At 29.8% G+C, this 7,500-nt stretch overlaps 1 non-coding gene across 1 annotated transcript; it reads left to right on the top strand.

Moving 5' to 3' along the window:
- The first annotated feature begins 1,637 nt into the window (after positions 1-1,637).
- TRNAS-GCU (transfer RNA serine (anticodon GCU)) lies at positions 1,638-1,725 on the top strand. Its single transcript has one exon. It is a non-coding gene; the product is annotated as a tRNA-Ser (tRNA).
- Positions 1,726-7,500: the final 5,775 nt, after the last annotated feature.

Below are 7,500 nucleotides of genomic sequence, written 5' to 3'. Positions count from 1 at the left end.
AAAATTTTTATTTGAGTAATTCCATTATTAATTAATTTCTATTTATAATATATATAAATTATAAGATAAGAATATTATAAGATAAGATAAGCGGATAGCGGGAATCGAACCCGCATCGTTAGCTTGGAAGGCTAGGGGTTATAGTCGACGTTGATTCATCATTTTGAACTGAACGTCTCTAATTCAAAACCGAACGTGAAACTTTGGTTTCATTCGGCTCCTTTATGGAAGATGGATAAATTCCTAAATTTATAAGATGTAAACAAAAAAAAATACCATCCATAACATCTATGTCAGCCTTTCCGTCTGAATGCATTCAAAAGGACCCGCTTTATAGATGATCCCTATACAAGAGGAGATTATAACAATCTTTCCAGTTATTTATTTCGTTCCCTATTTCTATTTAATATAATCCTTAGGAAAAGTATTTTGTTTCCGCCGAGCTAAAAAAACGATGTCGACGTCTCTAGTAAACCAAAGACATTGTTTAATAGCTATTTTGTTTTGCTTCAATCTCCCTTATACAAAGAAAAAATTGAAGATTTAGTTACGATTAGAAAAAATTCCACCTTTATCCATGGATCCCTTATTCCTTCAATTGGAAGTATTGATCCAATTCAATAAAATTATGTTTCGTAATTTCATGATCCAATTTTTTCAATTTAGAACATATTTTTGGATACAAATCACGAGAATTTTTATTTTTCCTCGAATCTTTCATCGAGAGGTAAAGGATTAAATCCTTTTAAGAAATAAAGTTTTTGATCGGAATATTAATCAACCCGAAGGATCCCTTAACTATTAAGGGATTAATAGAACGAATCGCACTTTTACCACTAAACTATATCCGCTACAATGCAATTATTGTATATAAATGGACCTTTTGTCGAAGACGAAAATAAGTCGTATTAATAAGTAATAAAAAGATCGGATCAGAAAATAATCATGAAAATTTGAGCGTTGACGTATTTTCATCAGGGCCACTAATGAGATTAGGAAAAGAGGACTCGTTTTAATTAACTAATTAACAAGTTTTTTATTCTAGTAAAGTACTAAAAAATAATAATAAGAAATCGAACCTTGATTCTATATCATCTTTTTCTGTATCATAGGAATTGAAATAATAAATCTTCTTAGGATTCTTGTTGTTTCTATTTTTTTTTTTTTCAAAAACATTTTCAAATCAAATAAATAATTTGATCTACGATTTATTGGAACAAAAAAAGCCCGGCTAGGTACTGACCAGGCCAGGCCGTGGAACTAAAAATAAAAAGAAAAGGGCTTTTCGGATGAAATAAACTAAAAAAGGTACTTTCTTTTTATTTATAAATATTTTTATGAATCTTTAATATATTGGTATTATTTATATATTAGGATTGAAGATATCTCTTCTTTTGAGCCCTTATCTAATGAAATCTAATTTATCTAAATGGAATTCCTAATAAAAAAAAGTTTTTATCGATTTGATAGATATCCATCGATATATCTAGATAATTATCTATATCAATATAATGAAATTATATATCTATAAAGGGGTAGATAAAGATAATAAAGAGAGATAAAGAAGGGCTTTTTTCAAGCCTTTATTTTCTATTTTTTATACAATGTATCATAGTAATTATCCTTTTTCAATTTGGGGAGAGATGGCTGAGTGGACTAAAGCGTCGGATTGCTAATCCGTTGTACGATTTTTTTGTACCGAGGGTTCGAATCCCTCTCTTTCCGTTTCTGTCAATTACTTGGTATTTTTTTATAGTTGAGGAAAGATGTGGAATAGATAAAATGTTAAGAACATTTCAAAATCAAGCAAGGAAAAAAAATCTGATTTTGTTATTCTTCACGCCCCGGATTACGTCCCGGGTCATTAGATAGGAATCCGAAAATGAAGAGAGAAACAAAGAATATTACTACTGTATAAACAAATAGTTTGAGAGTAAGCATTACACAATCTCCAAGATCATTTTTTTTTTAAGAGAATAGATTCTCTATTTTAATCTGGTTTGACACCAAGAAATGCAGTGAAGTTATTTCTATAAATAGGAAAAAATTTTAAGAGTTGAGTCCTTGATTACTCAAAATTGGATTTCATACCCACAATTCTATATTGTGGGGGACTCGAAGAGGGTCGTTCAAAGGAAAAAAGTAAGAATAAGAAAATGAGAGTGATCCAGATTTATCATAGCTATAGAATAATTTCAATATTGGATTCAACTTAAAGCTTCAGACTGTATGTACAACTTATCTGATCTTATAACTAGTTAGAATCTTTTTTTTTTTTTTTCTAGTAAATCATGAATTTGTCTCGGACAGTATTAAAAATATTATCGAAAGCTTACAGCAGCTTGCCAAACAAAAGCTAATAGAAAAAAGAATAGAGGTATTACTGGCATAACATCTACTATTGGATTCAAAAAAGCGTAGGCCTCGGGCAATTTGGCGACGAAAAAACTACTTGAATAAAGGAAAGAATTAAGACAGATACCGATGAAACTTAAGATATTAAGCATAACAATTTTTTTTTCTTTGTTCTTGAAGATAATTGTATTTCTTTTGATTTGATTGAGTTATTAATCCCCTATTATTGCTATGATATAAGGGATAAGGGAAAAATTAATAACATAAAGTAGGTCAAAAAACCTTTCTTTGATTTGAACTCAGCCAATCAAAAATCCTTCAATTCTCAAATAAAACGAGAATAGAAGAAATCCTACTTTCATACAATATCTTAATGGAATTATATGTAATGATCAATAAATTGAGTTTAATTGGATCTATAAACGTATCAAAATCTGAGCAACAATCTAATTTATTCTATAAATATTTGTACTGGAATTGACGACTAAGCACTACCAATATTAGTGTTTATTAGTGTTGAATATAAATGGGGCGTGGCCAAGTGGTAAGGCAACGGGTTTTGGTCCCGCTATTCGGAGGTTCGAATCCTTCCGTCCCAGAGTATGCGTATTATTATTATATATAATAATAGTATATTATAAGATATATGGAAAAATATTCGATATCAGACTATAGATTGCCGTTTTAAACAACCTTATGCTTAAGAGTCTAAATATAGATCGAATGTGATTGTTCTTTATTATTTTCTTATAATGATGCATTTCAGAAATGCGAAAGCCTCTATTATTCTCTATCTCTTAAATGGTTTGTGAAACCCGAGTATTTTTTTTCTGTGGATTTCTGAATTATAAACACGAAGGTCTTGTGTTTTTGGCACTAATGGAATTGAATTAATGGTCTTAAGAAACTTAAGACCTATTTAGGGTTTAGGGTACTAAATTTTAGAGTCAAATAAAAAAAAATAGGTAGGAACAATCGTTTACTCTAGATCTGTTTGACTTTCGCCTTATACAAGATAGTCTAGCACCTCCGAAACTAGTCCAGTCCCCCGTAGGATCCTTTTTTTATTTATGATGCATCTACTCGATCTAATTGGGGGTAGATAGGAGTTAATCCATAACGGAAGATATCAATTTGAATATCTGCCCGAATCTGATTAACAAAGAATCAAGTTACATATGTAACATATTATGTATTTCTTTTCACCTCATTTTTTCGTATGTTTGTCTGTAATGAATAATTGTAAATCCAAGTAACAATTCATACATCTTTTTCACTTTATTTTAAGGAAAGATTATTGAGTCTCTTAAGTTAAATAAACTAGGCAGAAAATGCTGATATGTATGTATTGTTATTATCTATTTTTATCGTTTTATTTCTTTTTTTTTTTTTTATTTTAGATCTATCTAATTGATGGGTTAATCCCGAATATACATTTATTTATCATAATCAAATGTAATAAATCCTTTACAAAAATTTATTCAAATAATATTATAATATAATATTTAGGTAGTAAATTTTCAATCAAGTAAATCTTTTTAATTATTTCTTATGAGTCCTTGGTACTCGAAGAAGTGTTAAACTCGTGAATCCATTCTATGAAGAAATTGAAAAATGGAGATTCTTAATTATTCGTAATTAATTATTTCTTAATTGATTTTATAGAAATTTCAAAAAATCTCTCTCTATCTAGAAAATATCTATATATATAGAGAAATAAATATTGCACTCATACAAAAAAATGTTATTGATACAATATATACAATAAAATATGGGTTTCAATAAATTGAAGTATTGCTAAGACTTTTTCAAAAACTACCCATGTCATAAGAGTATAGATTACTATGGACCAACTAACCCAATGACTATACATGATTCCATAAATGAATCAATTACATACCAGTTCCAAGAAATTAGAGGTTATGGTAAAACTTCGTTTAAAACGATGTGGTAGAAAGCAACGTGCGACTTGAAGGACATGATCCACTGTGGATTCTTACACCCACCATTTTATATTATATAGGAATGAAGATGCTCTTGACTCGACATAGTTTGTTCGGTTGCACTCGAGCTCTTTTTTTTTTTTAGGGTTTTTGATGTAAATAGTACATGATGGAGCTCGAGTAGAAAGTATTGATTCATTTATCAAGGGCAGAGATCTAGGGTTAGTGTCAATCAATAAGTTAAAACTACTTCGTAAGTATAGGTTCGGTATACAAATCGAAAGGATCCAATTCGAACAAGTTTCAAATTCAAACATCAAATTGGATTAAAAGTGTATCACACGAGAATCCATTATTTATATGATTCTTTGATAAAAAGGAAATCAAAAAAAATGGTATGTTGCTACCATTTTGAAACGATTAAAGATCACCGAAGTAATGTCTAAACCCAATGATTCAAGGAAAGGATAAAGGATCCCGGAACAAGTAAAAATCTTTTTCAATTGTCTCAATAACTAAACTAGATCAGAATGAAGAATCGAAATAGATTCTAACGGAGACAGGCAAAAATAAAGAGGTTAGAGACCGCTCAATAAATGAAATGCTTAAGCTTAAGGGTTTTTTTCCTTTGCGTGAGAGTTATCCAACTTGAGTTATGGGGATAAGAATGAGTTTTTTTTTTCAAAAGAAAAACAAAAGAATAAGAAAAAAATTTTTAAATCATAGTCTAATTGATTTAATAATCTATAGATCTATTTGACATTAATTAGAATTCTATACATAACTTTGAATTTCCTCGAGCCGTACGAGGAGAAAACTTCTTATACGGTTCTGGGGGGGGTACTTAAAATTTACATCTATCCCAATGAGCCGTTTATCGAATCATTGCAATTGATGTTCGATGCCGAAGAGAAGGAAGAGATCTTCGTAAAGTGGGTTTTTATGATCCGATAAAGAATCAAACCTATTTAAATGTTCCTGCTATTCTATATTTCCTTGAAAAGGGTGCTCAACCTACAGGAACTGTTCATGATATTTTAAAGAAGGCAGGTGTTTTTACGGAACTTCACCTTAATCAATAACCGAAATTCCATTTTTATTAATGAAATAAAAAAACGAGGGTGTGATAACTTAACTTGTATATAGCTTTGACTAACCTTTTCTTTAGTATTTCCCCCTCTCTCTTGTTCTATTCATACTATACACTTATTACCTTAAAATTGCGTCTTCGCTAATGAAAAAATCGATTTTTATTTTATTGATATAAATTGATCTAAGATGAATAGAAAAAAAATATATCGGGTTTATTCAATCCACAAACCCGATATATTTTTTTCTACTTCTTCCTTAATTTCTTCTTTCGCCTACATCTTTTATGTCTATCTATGTTGATTATCTCTATAGTGCCAATCTAAGTACGTAGTTTTTTTTAATTCTTTTCTATTATTTTAATAGAATTTATTATTATTAGAATATTTTCTCTTATTCTATTTTGTTAACTTTATCTAGTTAAATATAGTTATTCAACTCAAATTGTTATTTCCATTTGTTTTTTATTCATTTATAATTCTTTTGTTTTGTCCATTATAGGCGTTTTTCATTATTCACATTAATATTGACAACAGTGTATCAAACAAATATAATCCGATTGTGTATAAATGAAGCTAGTTATCTCCCTTTCATGACCCTTGCTTTTCACGCACATGATGGTCTCATTGTATTTTTTGTGATACAAAAAATTACTTTTGTGTAAGTGATATAAGAAGTTTTTTTTATTGCAATATTTTGATTACGTCATCTAATTTCATTTCTTTTGTTATTTTGATTCCGATTGTATCTACACAGAAAAATTTTTCATATTTTGGGGTTGCTAACTCAATGGTAGAGTACTCGGCTTTTAAGTGCGGCTAGCATCTTTTACACATTTCTATGAAGTAACAGATTCGTCCATACTATCGGTAGAGTTTGTAAGACCGCGACTGATCCTGAAAGGAATGAATGGAAAAAGCAGCATGTCGTATTAATGGAAAATTCTAGTAATATTTTTACCTTACTAGATTAGGCCAAACTTGTTTGAATTCTTGATGCGGAAAAAAAAGTAAAGTCGGGTCGAATGAATAAATGGATAGGGCACTATGCTCCAATTATAGAGAAATAAAAAGTAACGGGCTTATGTTCTTAATTTGAATGATTCGCCGATCTAATTAGACGTTAAAACTATATTAGTGCTTGATGCGGGAAGGACTTTTCTTATGAGTGAGTTATCCATTTTTTTCTAAGTCCTAACTATTAGTTACTCTACGTTATGAGGTAGAGGGGAATGTGTAGAAGAAGCAGTATATTGATAAAGAGTTTTTTTCCAAAATCAAAAGAGCGATTGGGTTGAAAAAATAAAGGATTTCTAACCATCTTTTTTATCCTAAAATAGAAACCAATTAGATGACAAAAGAAAAGAGAGGATAGAGAGTCCGTTGATAAGTCTTACCTATTTACGAGGTATCTATTATTATTCTTTATTTTACTGTAATACCTTGTTTTGACTGTATCGCACTATGTATCATTTGATAACCCAATAAATCCCATTATCGTATCCCCAGTTCAAATGAAATTTTAAATGGCGGAATTTAAAGGATATTTAGAACTTGAGAAATCTCGGCAACGTGACTTCCTATACCCACTTATCTTTCGGGAGTATATTTACGCATTTTCTCATGATCATTTTTTAAATGGATCCATTTTGTTGGAAAATTCTGGTTATGACAAAAAATCCAGTTTACTAATGGTAAAACATTTAATTACTCGAATGTATCACCAGAATCATTTTTTTTTTTTGTCGACTAATTATTATAACAAAAATCCTTTTTGTGGGTACAATAACAATTTGTATTCTCAAATGTTATCAGAAGGGTTTGCAGTCATTGTGGAAATTCCATTTTCCCTACGATTAGTATCTTCCTTAAAAGAAGAAGAAATCGCAAAATCTTATAATTTACGATCAAGTCATTCAATATTTCCTTTTTTAGAGGATAAATTCCCACATTTAAATTATGTGTCAGATGTATTAATACCCTATCCCCTCCATCTGGAAATTTTAGTTCAAATCCTTCGCTCCTGGGTGAAAGATGCCTCTTCTTTTCATTTATTACGGTTCTTTTTTCACGAGTATTGTAATTTGAATAGTCTTAGTACTTCAAAAAAATTG

The sequence above is a fragment of the Cucumis melo genome, unplaced genomic scaffold (genome assembly GCF_025177605.1).
Source record: "Cucumis melo cultivar AY unplaced genomic scaffold, USDA_Cmelo_AY_1.0 utg001380l, whole genome shotgun sequence".
NCBI classification, from domain to species: domain Eukaryota; kingdom Viridiplantae; phylum Streptophyta; class Magnoliopsida; order Cucurbitales; family Cucurbitaceae; genus Cucumis; species Cucumis melo.
This window is presented reverse-complemented; position numbering and strand designations above follow the sequence as displayed.